At 31.0% G+C, this 18,867-nt stretch overlaps 1 protein-coding gene across 2 annotated transcripts in view; it reads left to right on the top strand.

Annotated features, from left to right (window-relative positions):
- Positions 1-1,581: 1,581 nt before the first annotated feature.
- The window catches only part of LOC130444610 (PDF receptor), a 136,780-nt gene continuing 119,494 nt past the window's right edge, over positions 1,582-18,867 (top strand). For both annotated transcript variants that reach the window (XM_056779844.1, XM_056779843.1), the window contains exon 1: positions 1,582-1,849. The gene's annotated coding sequence lies outside the window, so the exon portion shown is untranslated. The remainder of the gene's footprint in view (positions 1,850-18,867) is intronic.

Raw genomic sequence — 18,867 nt, 5'->3', positions numbered from 1 at the left:
TTAATATTGAAAAAACATTTTTACAGCTTAATGTAACATATTACTAAAACGAAATATATACAAATAACCCTAATTTTATAATTTTTCAAAGTTTATAGATCCTTCTTATTCATAGTTCATTATATTATCACCTATAAGCGCGCCCATGGCGTCACTATGGACAACATTGACACAAACCCTGCTAATTTATGAGGTACTTTTACTTTCAAGCGCTACCTTTCTTCTTTTTGGATTCACAGGATAAAGCAAAAATAGCTATATCTCACTTCTTCTTATTTAAGCCGCTTTTCCAAGCTTTCCTAAGCTTTAGAAACACCATCACTTCCAGGATGCGGCACGGATATCGACTCTCTTTCATCTAAAAGGTTCGATATCACCAAGCCCGTATCGATAATTTCCCAGTATTCCGAGATACTTTTCCCCATACTAAGGGATAAAAAGTACTTAAATTTTAAACAAAATTAGAATCACCATCTGGTAGGCTCATTTCAGCGCTTATATAATTCAGGGAGAAGTAATTGAATACGTCTTGATTAGTTTATGTTTATGAATATCTTTTTTTATGGGTCTCAAACAAAATGTATTTCATTTGCGCTATGTTGTCGCTCCAATTATCAATTGGTAACGACAATTCTGTTTGTCAAAATAAGAAAGAACAGATACTGGATTAGTGTACAAACAAAATAAATATGTGATACTTAATAACTAGGGTAATGATTTGTAACACTTAATAACTACATTAGTAAATAATTTTAATGCAAACAAAAATATTATGGTCCTTTGCACTATAGAATCACTTACACTTATACTAGGACCGAGCAGTTTCAGGACTATAACTACGTAACTTTTCCTCGGTTTCTTAAATTCTTTTCTATATTTGAATTACAATGTCAGATTTATGTCAATTTTTACAGATGACATTGAAAATATGGCGAAAACATCGCGAAAGTGTGGTCAACCTTTGAAATAGTACATGAAGCGGATACGGAGAAAAGTAGGGCATTCGTCTGCGGCTCGTCTGACAAAAATCGCGGGCGAGTATTTTTTTCTCTCGCCGGGATGAAAAGTTCGTCCTTGACGTATTCAAATTCACTATAACTAGAATCGTCTAAATTCATTTTGTTTATTTTAATTCTGTATTTCCACGCGATAATAAATACTAAATTTCATTCGAAGCAAACTGTCATCGAGTTGCTACGATACCGGGAGCAAAAGAAAGTTTTTCCTGGTGAAGAATTTTTCTTTCCGACGAGAGAAAAAGTCGCTTTTGTATCAAATCGACCTGATTCTTGATATGTATAAGAAATTTATCCACTCTGATATTACTCAAAATCACTAGGTATAGTTATCAAAAAGTTTTAACACTGAATCTTAGTTTCTCGAGGAAGTACTTGCGATAGGTTGAAGATGTTATCAAAATTGTTGAGCTTACCAAAATACGAAACTATTTTATACCTTGACAAACTTATTGTAGAGTAAGATTTTTATATTAAAATTTTTCTTGATAGCATGCGTATATTCGCTTAATGGCGCATGTACATATTCCTGATTTTGAAATGCTCCACGAGGAAACTGGAATTCATTCATTCAACGGTCGTCTAACAAGTAATCCGAAGATCGAGCGCCGTCAAATCGACGTCGACGTCGCGGTGCAATTAAATTAGCGACAGAACTAATTCACTCTCCACATTAAAGGGTTATTATGTGAAGTTTTATATCAATTTTCAAATAATTTATAAAAAAACTTTATGCAAATTAGAAAAACTTTCTGTTTTGTAAAAATTATATCGTGAATATTCTGTGTTCAAATTAAAAATATTTTATCTAGTATAAGTACTTGTATCAAAAGGTAAGTTTTTCATTTAGCAAGACAATTTAAATTTTATTGTTATGAAAAACTAGTTATTTGTGGTTGTGAAGTAACAAATTACATATTTTATTACGAAATATTTTCATTACCATTTATCCAGGCAACAAAAAACTTATTTGTGTCCGTAAAAAAGAAATATAAGATATAAATACGTAATATTTGGGTAAATTAGAAAAATATTTATATTTAGTATAATTTTCTTATAAAATCTTTTGGCTGATATTTCTCTTCACAATGCTTTCGTTCTGGTTATTCAAGCTTCTGTATGAATTTGCATCGGTTTGTACAAAATTCAATTGTACTTAATATCAAATTATTGGAAATTTATTAACTCCAAATGATATGTTCATTTAAATTAGTCGAGATTTAACGTATTCAATTGAACAGAATTTATAAATGTTATGGGTTAATCCAGGATTTCATTATTTATAATCTCACTCAAAATAAACTGATTGACTCAACAGCAATAAGTCTTAGATATTCCAGCAAATTTGATCATTTGTAAAGTGGAAAGAGATCAGGATATAATAAATACTAATGTTAAATTTTTAAACAAGAAAGCAGAAAATATGTTTGAAGAAATGATTCTAATTTTCGCATAATATCTAAGAAACTTTACGTACGATGTACGATGGCAGGTCAATGAGTTCAGGTTTTTCGATAAAAATCATAGCCTTTATACACTTTATCCAACATTCCTCAATGCTTGTATCCCTACTAAATACAAATTCTTCATCAAAATAGATATTTGTTTATGAATTCATTATTGAATTTAAATCTCCTCTCCGCTGATTCATTTCTTTGGGGTTGAGAAAAGAAAATAAATACGAGAAGTATGGTGGATGGGGAAGCAATTCATAGCATAGTTCATGGATTATTATTATGGAAACAGCACACGTTTACATCTTCGCATTATCTTTGTGCAACAGAACTTTTTTCGTGACCTAAAGCGGTCGTTTCGATTCAAATCTTGTTCAAACCGGCATAATAAGTTGGTATAATATTTGAAATTCATTATTTCACATTTTTAAAGGTGATCAAACTGAAATATATGTATGTCAAAAAATAGTCGCCATGATTTTTTTGACCGAGAAACCCACTTCTGTTTTTTTGGCACCAATTCACTATAACAGACTTACTGATATTTTGCAATGGTTCTATGGCATCAAATTTGCGCAAAAAGTCGTCCATATTCCTGTTGAACAATGCCAAATAGTTCTGGGAGGTTGTCACACGATTATGTGGCACCTGTCAAAAGCCTTTTTATACCCATTGAAATTGAAACAACCAAGTGACATGAAATGCCTATGGTTTCCACAATCTTTCGCAGAATCAATCGGTCAACAGCATATTGTGATTTTTCTAAATTGTTTTTAATGTAAAGACCTCAACATCTAGCAGTTTGAACATGTAATCGTACTCGGCTATAAAGAAATTCGTACACTTTTTAACACTAAAATTGATTGTGCAAATTTTCCATAATATTCATACACCTTAACCCTGGTTTGAGTGCTGTTTTCTTAAAATAAAATGATGCTTATTGTGCAGACAAAATTAATCTTTTTCCATTTTCTCGTCAATAACTAGGTAATTCGCTAACACATATTAAATTATGTAGAAGATGCATGTTGACATGAGCAGTAAGTAGGAAGGAAATTCAAAAAGTCTTGCACTTGTTGAACGGTCCTCGTACTACTAATTTCAAAGAAACTAGCATTTTATTTGTTTCTTCTGTTTACATTTAAAATCATCAATCACTGTATTTATCAATTTGCCTTTGAAAACTTTAAAAATGTAATATATCGTTATAGACGTCAAAGATAAGTAGAAATAGTTTGTCGGAACGTTTTGCTAAATATATCGTATTCGATGATGATTAAGATTTAACTTTACTATTAAACCAACTTCAAATGGTATTATTGATATTTCAAACATATACCTGTCTTTATTATATAAAACATCTTATGGGGTGACAAGTTCCTGCTGAAACCTCATTGTGACAAACATTACATCTTTTGAAAAAGTTAATTTTCTTTTGATTCCGAACTATTCATTATAATTAATAGTTTGATTTGATAAATGTGATCAAACTTGCTCAAAAGTTCGTATCTATTGGAAAAAATCAGTGTTTTCCAATTAGGTACATTACCTATCGATTATACAGGATGTCAAATTTAAAACGTACTACAACTGTAAATAAACAAATACCAAGGGAATAACTAATTATCTATACCTCAGTGACGGAGAATCCGAAATTACTTTAAGGTAAAAAATAATGAACTAAAAATTTAATAATAAATATTTATACAACAAAAATTATAGCGAATGCATCATTACAAAAAATATGTGTATTTCGGGTTCCTTGGTCAGATAAGTAACACACCTCAAAAAATAAGTAGTTTCCTCCTAATAAAAAGTTTTCACACTTTCCACAGAACTAAGAATGTGTTCTATAGTGTCTACATTAATTTTTGACATGGATTCATATAATAGTTGCACCTTAAGTTTGAATTTTGTATTGTTTCTTGCGACATATACCTCCATTTGAGACCAGATTAGTTCAATGAAATTCATTTCAAAGGTAACCAAATTTTAATTTCATGTTTTTTTCTCTATCTACACTACATTTCTTATATTACTAGACAGTCAAAGAGTTCTTGATTTTTCCATTTAGTCTAAAGTTTATATAACGAAGAAAAATAGTGAACCAAAATATATTGAAGCATAGTGCTCGTGTTCAGCGCTCATAATTTGCTGTTTCATACAGCAGATTATTATGTAATATAAATAAATAATTATGCACAATTATTTTTACAAAAATATACAATGTAAACGTGAAGTTTGGACTAGACATAAAGTGAATGGGGAAAATATGAAACATATTCATTTAAAAAACAAGTTTTTTATAATATCGGAAAATAATATGAGACATTAAAATAATTAATTAAAATCATTTTCTACCTCAATGAACATTTTCTTATTCCCCATCAGATGATATGACACATGACAATTTCTATGTTCCACATTTTGGTTTCAATCTTGAACACTTGAAGAAGATACTCCCGAAATATTTGCCGTTTTAGAAATAACAGCATCAATAGTCAATTATAATTTTTTTCTCATGAATATTTTTTTCTTAGTGGGGTGTAGCTAATGTCAACAACTTTATCATCTGTCTCCGTGTCGGACATTGTTAAGAAAATTACTCGACCGACAAATATAAACAATCTCACTGCAGTATGATAATATTTGTGATATATAATGGCGGCACTGATTTGGATCAGTAACGTTGCCGCACCATGTTTCGCCTAGGATGTTCACTTGCTGATCAAGTACTGATCATTGTTTTCGTTTACTATTTTTCTTTGATAAATAGACTTTAAGAATGGTTTCTTTAATCTTGACAGGTGTCCGTAACTTTAATAGAATTTGTCGGTAATAAATCTATAGTTTGATTAAAATTACCCTCATAATCATAAGTAATCGTTTGGAATTGCTGACTACAATGATTTAAAAAAATGTAGACAAACATTTATTGTTATAAGTGTCTACTTTTATTTTGTATTTCGCATACCTACGTTGTTATAATAAATATAAGATTGTTTTCAACAATAATTTTAATTCAAATGATTGTTGATAGTTACAAGGAAATCGAAAAAGTATTACAGTCTATATCCTCTATCCCCTCCATTATGGGAAATACAGTGAACTTTACGAGTTCTGTTTGAAAATGTGCAGTCAGTAGATACGCACCATGTTTCGTCTAGGATGTTCACTTGCTGATCAAGTACTGATCATTGTTTTCGTTTACTATTTTTCTTTGATAAATAGACTTTAAGAATGGTTTCTTTAATCTTGACAGGTGTCCGTAACTTTAATAGAATTTGTCGGTAATAAATCTATAGTTTGATTAAAATTACCCTCATAATCATAAGTAATCGTTTGGAATTGCTGACTACAATGATTTAAAAAAATGTAGACAAACATTTATTGTTATAAGTGTCTACTTTTATTTTGTATTTCGCATACCTACGTTGTTATAATAAATATAAGATTGTTTTCAACAATAATTTTAATTCAAATGATTGTTGATAGTTACAAGGAAATCGAAAAAGTATTACAGTCTATATCCTCTATCCCCTCCATTATGGGAAATACAGTGAACTTTACGAGTTCTGTTTGAAAATGTGCAGTCAGTAGATAAACCTATGTCTGAAAGCGGTTGTAATCATTTTTTCTCAAAATGTTCTCATGTATCCATTCTCTATCCAAAAAATAGTGCATAAAAATCTGCGGCTTTACTATTCTTCCGTGGAGTGTATACTGTTTTTTCTTCCGCCTGGATGGAAAAATCGTCCATGAAATGTTTTAACGAATGTTGGCTGGGAATCGGAGCGCCCCATTATATAAATACTCGAATTTTATTGCATTTATTGCAAAAAATCTTCTTTGGTACATATTACATTTATATTTATTTATATGTTTGATTTCGCAATTGAAGAGCGTCCTTCTTCTTCTAAATTTCTCGCATTACATTCTCTTTCTAATTCACTATCTCCATTGCTAAGTTTTCCAAAATTTGTCTTTTGTTGCTTGATAAAATTTTGTTTTTATCAATATCCAATGAAAGTGTATTAAAAGTAGAAATTCCTTTTAGTAAATGCACTTCCTTCCGGATCAGTTTTTCATAGTATGGAGTTTGAATGGATTTTTTACCATTCACAGATGCTTCTGGTATAATTCCATCCTTATGTTCTTTAAAAAGTATTTATATATTTGCAATATCAAGTATAATTAGACGTTTGTACTGAAAATTCAATTTCAGGAATTCTCCAAAACTCACACACATTCTTTATATTACAGTTGACCTCCTGGATCATGAAAATTGTGCTATTAATAATTTTTCAATAAACTATAGGCAAGTTCTAATTAAATTTCATCAACTCTGTAACAGGGGCGAGCACGAACTATACAATTTCAAATGAAAATGTAGGTTACGATATAATTTATTTCAAATGTCGGTCAACCACCTATCAATAAATATTAAATACTTTCGTCACAGTTCTTTTTGAATAATCGAGTGAAACCGTGAAGATATTTTATGCATGTTTGGCAGTAACAATCAAATTAAATTTTGTGTTTCACAAATCATATTAGATGTCTTCACAAAAAGAAATGTAGTGGGCTAAGTCATGCCATCATGTTGTACATTTTCTTTTGAAAAACGACTTCCAATAAAACTAGTCGTAACTTTCTTTTTTATCTAATATTTTGAGGATCGTATCCGTTTCCGCAAAAGGATTCTATATAACGTACGTTCTCAAATTGACACCCTATATGTTAACTGTACTCTTTAAAATGAAATAACTATCAGCATATAAGGCTGTATGGTTATAAAACTGCTTAACGAAAATAATATTTTAGTTTGTGGTTTTCCACCAAGCAAACAGATACAAAACTGTCTGAAGTTCGTTTTAAGTAAAGGAAGCAAATACCAGGTTTATGCATTTCAATTTGACAAACTACGACATGAAACAAATCTACCACACCAAGGTTTAAAGCGAAGTGTCAATTTCCTGGCTAAGGAACGATACACTACAGGCAGCTGTAGATTACTTGGTTGGTATCATGTTGCGCCCTTTTTGCATTAAAATTTCAAGCGTATTGAATAAAAACGTGCGTTTTATGAACATTGTTAAACAAGTTAGTATATATGCGGAAAAAGTCACGAATATCCTCTTGTTTATTAAAATAATCTTATCTCTGAATATCTCCTCAAATAGGAAAGAATGTCTCCTTATAATTATTGTATGTTCAAATATCATATGTTAAATATTGTTGCACATTTATTGAATAAGAGGAATGGATTTACTTCTAGTGATCATTCCATTATTTTCTCAAATTAAGAAACTATAAACGGTTTTTTATTTATTTCAAACAGTTAATATCAACGAGTTTACTAATATATAAGCTTAATCTTTGATATTGCCATAAAACAACAAACAACTGTCTCGTAAATAAGTGGATTTTTATTGATTTACGATTTGTATTACGAAGGTTCAAAGCAATTGCCGCATAATTACGTATCTAAGAACTATTTTAGTATAAAACTGTGATAGAAAAGTATCCAAACAAATTTTGACGATGTTTTGTTTGAATTGTGTAGGTTTGGTTCCTAAAAAGCTAGTATAAAATTTTTCATATATTAAGAAAGAATATCGTAGGTTTTTATTTATTTGTCTATTTGCAAATTACCACTGATGATCGTTAAAGTGATTTCAAGATTTACACAATGTTAAAATAAACTTTTTATGACAGGGGAAATTAATGCTTGCCACCTCAGTTTTATTGTTTTCTAGCATGTGCGGTCAAACGACTTCTAAAAACAAAGTATCACAAACATTTCGACATTGAATTTATAAGTAGGAACTAAGAGAAAAATAGGTTATGTTATGAGTGTTAAAAGTTACGATTTTGTGAGTGAAAAGATTTGCAAGAAGAGCGAAGCAAATTTCACGAACGAAAGAAGATTCACTTTCAATAGAAATATTAGAGAGAACAGTCCTATTTTGATAATGAAATAGATAAATGCTGCGTCAAAATGAATTTGAAAAATTTGAAAAAGGGTTACTGTAAGTATCCAAATTGATGCAACGCAAAACGGCAACGTTTCTCAACGGAGACGTCCGACGAAGCATGTTAAGCTATCCGCGAAGAGTTTCAAATTCTTCTTTAATTGCAGTTTGGAGGTGGGGAAGGGTGCGTGGTCCTCCTGTAAAGAAAGAAATCACAGGGTGTCAGGTCACATGACCGTGCGGGCCATTCAACGAATCCTCTTCTGTCTATCCATTCTTCAAAATGAATATCCCGCACACATAATACGTAATGCGGCTAAACTCCCTCCTGCATGAAATGACGGATGTTCACGAGTGTTGGATCGTTGTCCATTTGCCCACCTAAATCTTCGAGCATTTTCAGATAACTTTGGCCATGAGACCTACCGCATGGATACCTGCCCACACACACCCAGGCAGTTTTAATTCTCCTTCAAATAGGACGTGAGGCTTCTGGTCGTTCTAATAGACGCAGTTATGCCGATTGACAGCTTTAAGGTTGCTTGGAAACGGAATGATGAAACTGCGGATCATCCTGACTGCATTCGAAGTACCACTCGCAAAATTCCAATCTGCGATCGAAATCATCCTCGTGAAGTGCGTCACTGTATTAGAAGAGCTTCTGTTTTTGCTGGCGGACGTAGATGCAGAAAATATAACGTGAATGAAAAAGCAAAAATAGAAGTTGCAGAAATTAACATTGATCAACCACTAATTGATATATATGATGATGATTATATCTCGTTTACTGCTATTTGTTGAAAATAACGCATTATAGAAATGATTTTTTTCTATGTTCGTTATAACGTTGACGTTTTTGAATTAATAAGTTTCTGTTGCAAGCTCCAGACGATCATTATCTCATGCAAAGGTATGACAGCAAAAAATTTTAATGTAAGCTTAGATATTATTTGTAACATCTTCCAGGTTGCTTTAATAATCGGAATCGCAGGAGCTCTGCGGAGGGAGGAATTATATAAAATGAAGTGTAACGATATTAATAACACCGGAAATGTTTTAATTATCACAGTACCTGATACAACAATGTTCTACGTCGATTTACTGTTATTAGTGAAATATCTGACAATAGATTAAGCTTGGTAAACATTTATAAAAACTATAAAAACCAACGACCAACGAATGTCAAAATAGATCATTTCTTTTTGCAGTATAGAAATGGAAAATGCAAAACCCAAGTTGTAGGCATCAATATCTTTTCAAAAATTCTGATGTTATTTCTTTCAACTCGTTAAATTTTGCAAATTCAAGTACCAATAGTAATGTAACTTCTTCTTCAATTCAAATTAATAATGCTCACAGTTGTACTTTTAATATCACTATTACAAAATAAAAATTGATTAAAGGTTTGTCCAATTTCTTGAAGTCTACGGTCGTAGAAAAATTTTTGTATAAAACTTGTGAGTAAAGTAGGAATTGCCGGTCAAACCGTCCTACTCGTGAAAAAAAGTTTTACTTTACTCACTTGTTACATAAATAAGTATCAAACATTATTTTTTCTAAGACCGTGCGTTTTAACTCACTTTCCCGCACGCATTTTAGTTTTGTCACTCAAGTAAAATTATGCAAATTTTGACCTTATTAGATAGTTTTTTACTTCTGAGATTATAACTATTGTTACTACAGGTAAATAAATATTTACGAAATAGTCCATCAAATAAAATTTAAACCTTTTCTAGCTTTTTGTAGCATTTTTAATTTTTTGAAAATATAAAATAATACAGATATTTTTTATATAACCATGTAATTGCTACTAAAACGTTAAAGCTGTTCAAAACGTTTTGGAAGTGACCGAATAATTGCAATCTTCTTCTAAATTAAACCACATTAAACGGAATCCGATACAATAATATTAATGGATTCATCCGACGACGAACTTCCCGAAGCCATTTTGAAGGCTGTAAATGAAACTAATTCCGAGCTGTTACCTGCCAAATGACTTAAAACCGTTACCGTCACCGTCATCGTCATCTTTATGCGACCTGCAACCGATGCCACCCTCATCGACGTCATCTACCTTCCAGTTGAAACCAAATAATTCCACTGGACCAGCAATTCTTACTAGTCTACAGAATACAACAAATTGTGTTTTCAATATTAATATTTATAATAATTAGTAGTTTTTAGTTTTGTATATTATTATGTTTGTTGGAATAAAATAATTTTAGAAAAATAGGTTGGTATACTTTTTTGTATATACGGTCGTAGAAAAAATAATGTTCCTAACTCATGCGTAAAGTGTCTTTCCCGCACTTTCCCGCTCCGCGTCGTTCAGGACAACTGCAGTCGCGTGCGGGAAAGTATCACTTTCCGCACTTGTTAGGAAAATAACTATTCTTTAACAACATCAGTTAAATGAATTAAATTAACCTCAAAGTGAAATTATTCCTAAACACATGATATACATTGAGTGTCAAATTGATAGCAAAACTATGTTAACATGGAAATGATTTTATTGAATTATTTTGGCTAAAGTGAAAATTTCTGATCAAAATAGAATTTGGGATGTTTAAATATCAAATCAAAATTATGTCTGTCGCGAGATTGCGGAGACACTGACAAAAAATAAACGACGAAGCAAAGTAAAGGAAATTATGTAAAAATGGCTTACTTTTAAAATCAGTTTTAAAAAGTTACTTTGTGAATATACTCTTTTATCGCTATTAACAGTAATTGAAAATGTCATTTTTCTCAACGATAATTTAAATTCAAGAAATTTAGTTTTTCATCCGTTTGTCTTCTTGGTTTTTTTTAGTTATATACAAAAACTATTCATATATCTGTATAAAGAGCTCAGTTATATGGAACAAATAAATAATACCAAGCACGATTTCCAATCGGAAGAAAACGTTGTACATAATTCTTGCGAAGAAAAAATGTAACAGAAAAAACTGGTGCTAGTTGAATCTTGTTGTCTTGGACTGGCCTATCGCATTCTGTCATGTCAAATTGTCTTTGTCATTGTGTAACTACTAAAGATTTAATGATTTATAATTATATTTTCTTCCTATTTAAGAGGAATATGTTATGTCCTGTACGTCGGTCTTAAAATAACAATAGGATTGTGTTGATTTCCTCAATATAAAAGAAAATCTATTATGAACTTCTGATTCTAGAAAGTACCAAGTACTACTTTCAGCATTTGGAAAACAAAGTAAAAGTTTTCGAAATATTGAAAACTGGTATCTGTCTTGAACTGTTCTAACGCATACTGGATGCTAGAAAAATTAAGTATTCTGACCTGTGATGCAGATAATGATTCCAAAGCTTGTATTTTCAATCTCAAAAATCGTGGTTTTTACTTGGTCAGTCACTGGCTAACATCAAAATTTGTGTACGTTCCCCAGATAATGTTTCGTGAACATCTTAAACACTTTTAGTAATTTTTCAGGGATGACAGAATTCATATTGTTCCTCTTTATTTTTTCTTTTGGTTCCTTTTGGTAGCAAGACCCTGTGAAAACAGCGGTTCCACTTTTCCTTCTTTTCACTCGTATTCGCTCTTGGTATTGGCATAATAACTTGAGAAAGTATAAAATTGAGGCTGGTAGTTGCCTGTGGAAACTCAGGATTTCACAAACATGATGTTTTGGTGTTGAAATTACCCTACTTATATTATTTACTAGAATAAATATTTTGAATTATTCAATAATTTCAATTATTTTCATTTTAATCTTATTATGAGGTTTATACCATTTCAATAGATTGTAGGAGCAACTTGCAGTTTAGGCTTATCGATTGCAATGAAATTGTCTTATGGTCTAAGCCTATCGAGTGGAATAGGATCAGCTTACGGTTCAGACTTAGAACCGGCTTGTGTTTAACAAAAGGAATATTAATTATTTTGTAAGCAGTCATCATTAATAAAGAGATCATCATATGTTGATCAAATACACATTATTTTGAAACCCTTTATGCACGTTTCATGTTTGCACCATTGACGAAATATGTTTGAATAAGGTTAATGTATGAATAGAGGGACGACTTTATCTATGTTTGATCGCAAACATTTCAGTAATTCGTTTTCAAAAGTTTCATAAACGTCACATCTAAAGGCTCTAAGGTAAGAAGCTCTTGGGTGGTTTCGTGAGAGGATAAGAGTGTTTTTGCCTTACAACAATCACTTTCTGGAAAATACTCTTACAGTCATACAACTAGAGTCATTAGCTTCTGCCTAACCATCAGGCGGCTAAGCTAATTGGAATTTTTGTTGATTTTTTTCGGGTACGTACCAACATTGGACGCACAAAACTCCCTGCTGCAGTAGAACATTTCCTTGTAGTGGGAAATTTGGAACTGAAACTAAAACAATTCTTCTATTGTTTTAGAGGAATATGCGATGTTCTCTACGTCATTATAAATCTAATAAGATCAAGAATATGTCATCTGATGCTAGAAAGTTCTCTATTACAATTCTAGTTTTTTAGTTTGGTTTCAATTCCTTAATAATTATCAATATAATACTCTCTCTTCTTCTAGTAGTTTTAACATACTTTCCAAAATATCAAAGGCTTAAGAAAAGTCTATGTAACATGTAAGTAAATTGGTTCCAATCAGTTCCTTTGCTGCGGTTCACATTCCTTTGTCAGAAATCTTGTTAGTTCAATCTGTATAATCTTATACAATAAAAAATTACTTAAATCAACTTTCCTATTTATATTGAATATGCGAACTATGAAAATATTCAATAATCTGTGATTTAAAATAAATGTGAATATGGATTTGTTAAGTGAAAAACGTGATGTAATCATCACATTTGAATACTCACTTTGAATTGATTGAAACTCCATTTCAGTGGCATTGACGTGTACCAATTCATTTATTTATATATTTATTTATTGATACCAAGTATTTTTAAATTTTTAGAAATACAGCTAAAATATAGTTATTATTCTAATTCATGGAAATTCAACGAAAAATAGCTTTTTCAGGAATAAATTAAGAGTTGTAAAAGCACAAATTACTACCAGCACATTTTCTCAGAGACGAACAAAAGCGCTTAGAATTCTGAATATGTTACGAAGACGCCCCTAATTCAGTCAATTTTATAATGTGATCAGATGAATCATCATTTCCCACAACAGGGGTATTCGTCAGACGAACATAGACATCGGGAAAACAAAATAGATTTTTAAATAAAGTGTAAAAAATCGACCTCATAGACGTCGATCTTTAACCGAGGATATGAATACTAAATAAGCTAAATCTATTTATAAAATTTGAAGGTAACATTCTTCATAATAATGGCATATTTTGTGGTAATCATCAATTCAGATTTGAAGGCTGTAACTTAGCGATCAGATCATTGTTTCTTATAAATTCAGTTATTCTTATTTACTAAATGATCTATTAATTTGAATTTAATTGTGACAAATGTCTCTAAAAATGTAATACAACACCCTTTGAATTCGTTTAAGTTGTATAATCCCGTTGTTGCCACCCAAGTTAGTGGTACGTTTGAGTCTAGTAGAGAGTAGAGAGCACCCCGACAAATCCATCTTTAATCTAGCTTCGGGCTAACCAATGATGGTTTTGTATTAAAACATTAAAACTACTTTGTAAAATTACTATTTATTATACAAGAAAATAATTAATTAAGCAATAATCCTATTACCATTCTCGACGAATGTCAAACTATTAAATATTTCGTATCTGTTTACAAACCGCTTTAAATACCAAAAACCTATTTTACACAGAAGCTATAAATAATTATATTAATGGTCGTTAGAGTCACATCCATATAAAATAAAAGTAAGTAATTTGATACGTTAATGGAACTTCAAGTGTCTAAGGGACACTTGGATTCGCTTATCTATGACGTTGGTTCCCATTAAGAGCGGTCAGTGTACAATAAATTTTAACAAACACAATAATAAATTGAAGTTAGGTAAATTTATGATTCTTCACAGTCACATTAATGTAAGACAAAAATTAAGTTATCCGAGATGAAACGTTAATGGAGGGTAAAATAGAGGACACTTTTTATCATTTAATTAGATGATTAACAGATCCTGATGGTTTCCAACATGATATGTTGGAAATTATTATGTCAAAACATCCTCAACTTCAATTAATTCGTGCTAATTGATAGGACATTAGCACAAATAGAGGTTGGTACAGTTCTAACTCATGTTAGCTTGGATAGACGTTGGAAAGTTTGAGGAAAACTGGACGAAAAATTTTCATTACATTTTAGAGGAAGTTCGCTGTTTCTTTAGAAGGAAAAACTGGTCTTCAGTTCGTTCTTCTTTTAGTCTTGATGTTAGCTCTCTTAAACATCTTTGGAATGGTAGAAGTCAGTTTCTAGATATCCTACAAGAAAAGATAAGGTCGTTGAAAAACGCGTCGAAAACTGCAAATTACGCAATGCGAAATATTTAGGTTCACAAAAAATGTGATGTTTGTAATAAATATGTAGGTATTTTTATTTGAAAATTTTGAAACTCTGTATGTAGTTCTCGAGATAATAAATGCCGATATATAGGACAGCAGCAAAATGGCTATAAAAAATGTGGAATCATTTTGAAAATCCTAGTTGATTTTGTGCTGGCCTTTGTGAAAAACATTTCTATTTATCTCTTAACGATTCAAATGACGCTTGAACAGTTACCTCTAATTAAATGAAACCTTTTAATCAAGTGAAATGAATGAATATGCAAATTCATGTTTCAATAATTGGATAATGAAAAGAACCAATTTATTATATAAATTATTATTATTATAATAAAATATCGTGAAATTTTTTTACATCTATATAAACGTTCATAACATACGTCGTTTATTCAAGTATGATTTTTATCTTTTTTATCCTTAAAAGGGAAAAGATTAGAGTATTCATACTTATTCACGTCAAAGAATATTACAGCCTCATATTGATATGCCAGACGTTTGTTCTCTAAACGATTATGAGAAATTTGAGGATTAAGTGTATTAACTGTATAAATAGAATTGTGGATGATGATAAAATAAATCAAATACATTTCCTCAACAGAGTAGTATCATTTTTCCACTCTTTTCAGATCACAAAGAAGACGTGACATTACTTGTACTCTTCGGTACCGATCTTCTCCACATTATTCTCTTAGTGCTTCCGGTTGACATAAATTGGTTGTCTAACTATGAAGTATATATATTTCCTACAATCAAATTTAACGTGGCACTGGCGTAAGAAGGTTAAAATTTTTCAAAATGGAAGACGATATTGAAATAAACATTCAATTTTGTCAGGAAATTGCGAATTATTCATGTTTATATGATTATAGTCGTTAAAGTTACTTCAATAGGAGTGTCTAAGACAAAACCTGCTGCAATTTATTTTGTTTCGTATTCAATCCATACATAATATCGAGTATTCCACCCATTTCCCCCTTTTGAAGCCACAGTAGATGTACCCCCATTATCATATAGAATTTTCTAGATATTAACCCAGTAAAACAAATTCAACATATTTTTATTCAAACTGAAAAATCCATGGTAACCACAAATTTATAGCAAAAACTATGACTATCCAAACTCCATCTTCCCATTTCTGCTACAGATATTTCTTGTATTTGGTCCTTATATAGGGATTAGCACACGTTTATATCTAAGATTGAAGTCTATCAACAAAGCACTGGGAAGACGATAAGGAGATGCGAGTGCAATGAGTCAATAAGTAGACGAGGTTACAAGTGACCTATTTCTAAGGAGGAAGCTCAAACTTTGTCGATTTGTATGGTGACTGTTTGGGGAAGCTGCATTTCAGTCGTTTTTTTGAACTGGATTTTACTTTTTTTCTTGTACAGTTCCTACAGATCTTCAAATTTTCAGATGTTTGCAGATAGGCGCATGTTTCATTTGATACTTTGATTTTTAAAATACACAAATATAATCTTATATTATAGTACATAAGTGAGGATAGGTAAAAATATTGTAATAATTATCAAACGAAATTAATGAAACTGATGAAAGTAATATGAATACATGACTTAGTAGATGAAAATAATAAACAAATATTATAAATGAACATATCAATATTATTATTTTGTTTTGGGTATTAATGTAACAAAAATATTATATGGATACTTCTATAGTATTAATTTTATCTCACATGATTGTTGAATATATCAATCATCAGAAGTTTTATTCGAATGTCACGTAATCCTTTTATTAAAGATATGAGTTTTGCATCTGTTGGAAAAAATAAACAATACTATAATAGTGGATAGGCAAATACCATATTTTGGGTAATTTCATTATGAAAATGCGTAAATTTGTATTATCTATGATTGGCATCATCTTATTGATACATACAGAGCGTAGGCTCGGCTTGTGCACGATTAATTTGGGAACACATCCATATTAGTTCAATTTGAAAAATATTGATTGCCCCAGAAATAATATTCGTGTAATAATAAAGATAACAAATTATTAATTGGAAAACAATTACTTTGATCATGATTGTATTGATTATTGTAACAAACTGAGGGGGGAAAGCAATAAATGGGCAATGACTTTGTTTTTTACAATTTACTACTTCCTTAAATATAGAATCTAGATTATCACAAACTGTCCCCAGATACTGGACGTAGTTTCATTACTATCTAACCTAATGTAACCTTCTCTCGAGGAAGCCTTTCGAGGATAATGCTATTGTTAGTGTTTAAGTATATTTCACACAATTCGGTATCTCCATCGAAGGATTGTAAGAAAATCTTTTCTAATATTATGAATGTGAATGTAAGTTTGTTTTTTACGTCAAAGCTACTTAACTGATCATCATGAAACTTTGTACATATATTCTTGGAGGTATTAGAAGTAACATTCTTTACGAAAGATGAAAGAATTATTTGTCAGAAAATCTCCAAATATAGCTTCTTTGAAGCCATCTAGCATTCCAGTTCCAACCCTGAGTACTATAATACCGATGGTCACGTCAATACCCAATCCAATGGACTATAATTTCATCTGATTGGAATTTTTCTATATTAATGTTATTTTCTACTGTCGTCATATACGCAGTATTTTCAAAAATCATGTGTCACTAGATGGCGCTAAATTTGGCTTCCATAGCGGTGAACAACAACATCTGAGTGATTTGGGTAGGATTTTCTTTATTTTAATAATTGCTTTTAGATCCTAAATGTGTTTGTGTGGTTAGAGCAAAAGGTGTTTAAGAATCTGTCTAAAAATGACGAAAATAGAATTAACCCTTTTTAACATCATGAGATATATTGGAGCCGACCACTAAAAAAAAGTGAAGCGATTTTTGAGGCGGGACATATACCCAGTATTATGTGGACTAGATGGAGAAAATTCAAGAACTATTAAAAGTTTGTGTCTACAGACGTCGGGTCTAACTTCCCAGCCTCGTGAGATAACAATTAATCTGAATGATGGAGTTAAATATTGGAAATGTATTTGTTAATGTAAGTACGAAAACACCAAATAGGGACACAAGAGTTTTATTGGCAACGAGAACGTTTGTAACACTAAAATTTTTAGCACGTTTTCGAAATGCATCCTATAGATGTTTGGTTGTCATTCTATTAGGAAAGCACTTTAAACATGTATGTTATTTTACTATTTAGACTAAAATTTCAAAAAACAATTTCTATTGTTCGCATTCTGACTTTGTTGTACATCTCTATTGACGTTTGCAAGAAAATTAACAGATGTCGCCAACTTCAAACAAATTTTTGAGGTTAGATGTAATTTTTTAGTTAGATGCTACTCAATATGATTTCAATTGTTCCCACTGACCTTCTAATCCAATTCAAAACATAACAAAGCTCAACGGCAGATATTACAGATATCGGGAGTGCATTTAGAAAATCCCCGATTCAACTATATGTAGCCCGTTCTCGTGTGACTATTGTTCGGCATTTACACATATTTGCAGTCAACGAAATAACTACAAAAATGTCTTTATTAATACTCTGCATTTATTTCTTTTAAAATTGTTTAACGTTTGTTGTTGTATTTCAATAAAATTTTTGTAACTTCATAGTATGTTGTAGTTTTGGAAAATTTATAATCCCAGACAAGCAATAAAATATAGTTATTTTATTGATTTATTTATTTTTATGGTAATGATCTCTTATACTTATATAATGGCTTCACAATATGAGCGAAGCCGCGGGTAAAAGCTAGATACCTATCTAAATTGCAAACGGTTTATCAACTCTCAGAACACAACCATGACAGAAAACTTGACATATAATGTAACGCAATCGTTAATTTCCGAAATTTTGGCAGATATTCCAGATGAAAAATATTTGAAAAAAATGGCGAACCTTCGTACGGTGACGGTGATATTTGGCTGAGGAATATTGTGAAAGATGAATTGGACTACCAGGAACGACTAGCTCGGCTACTAGACCTCAT

Source organism: Diorhabda sublineata, chromosome 5, assembly GCF_026230105.1.
Source record: "Diorhabda sublineata isolate icDioSubl1.1 chromosome 5, icDioSubl1.1, whole genome shotgun sequence".
Classification (NCBI taxonomy): domain Eukaryota; kingdom Metazoa; phylum Arthropoda; class Insecta; order Coleoptera; family Chrysomelidae; genus Diorhabda; species Diorhabda sublineata.
This window is presented reverse-complemented; position numbering and strand designations above follow the sequence as displayed.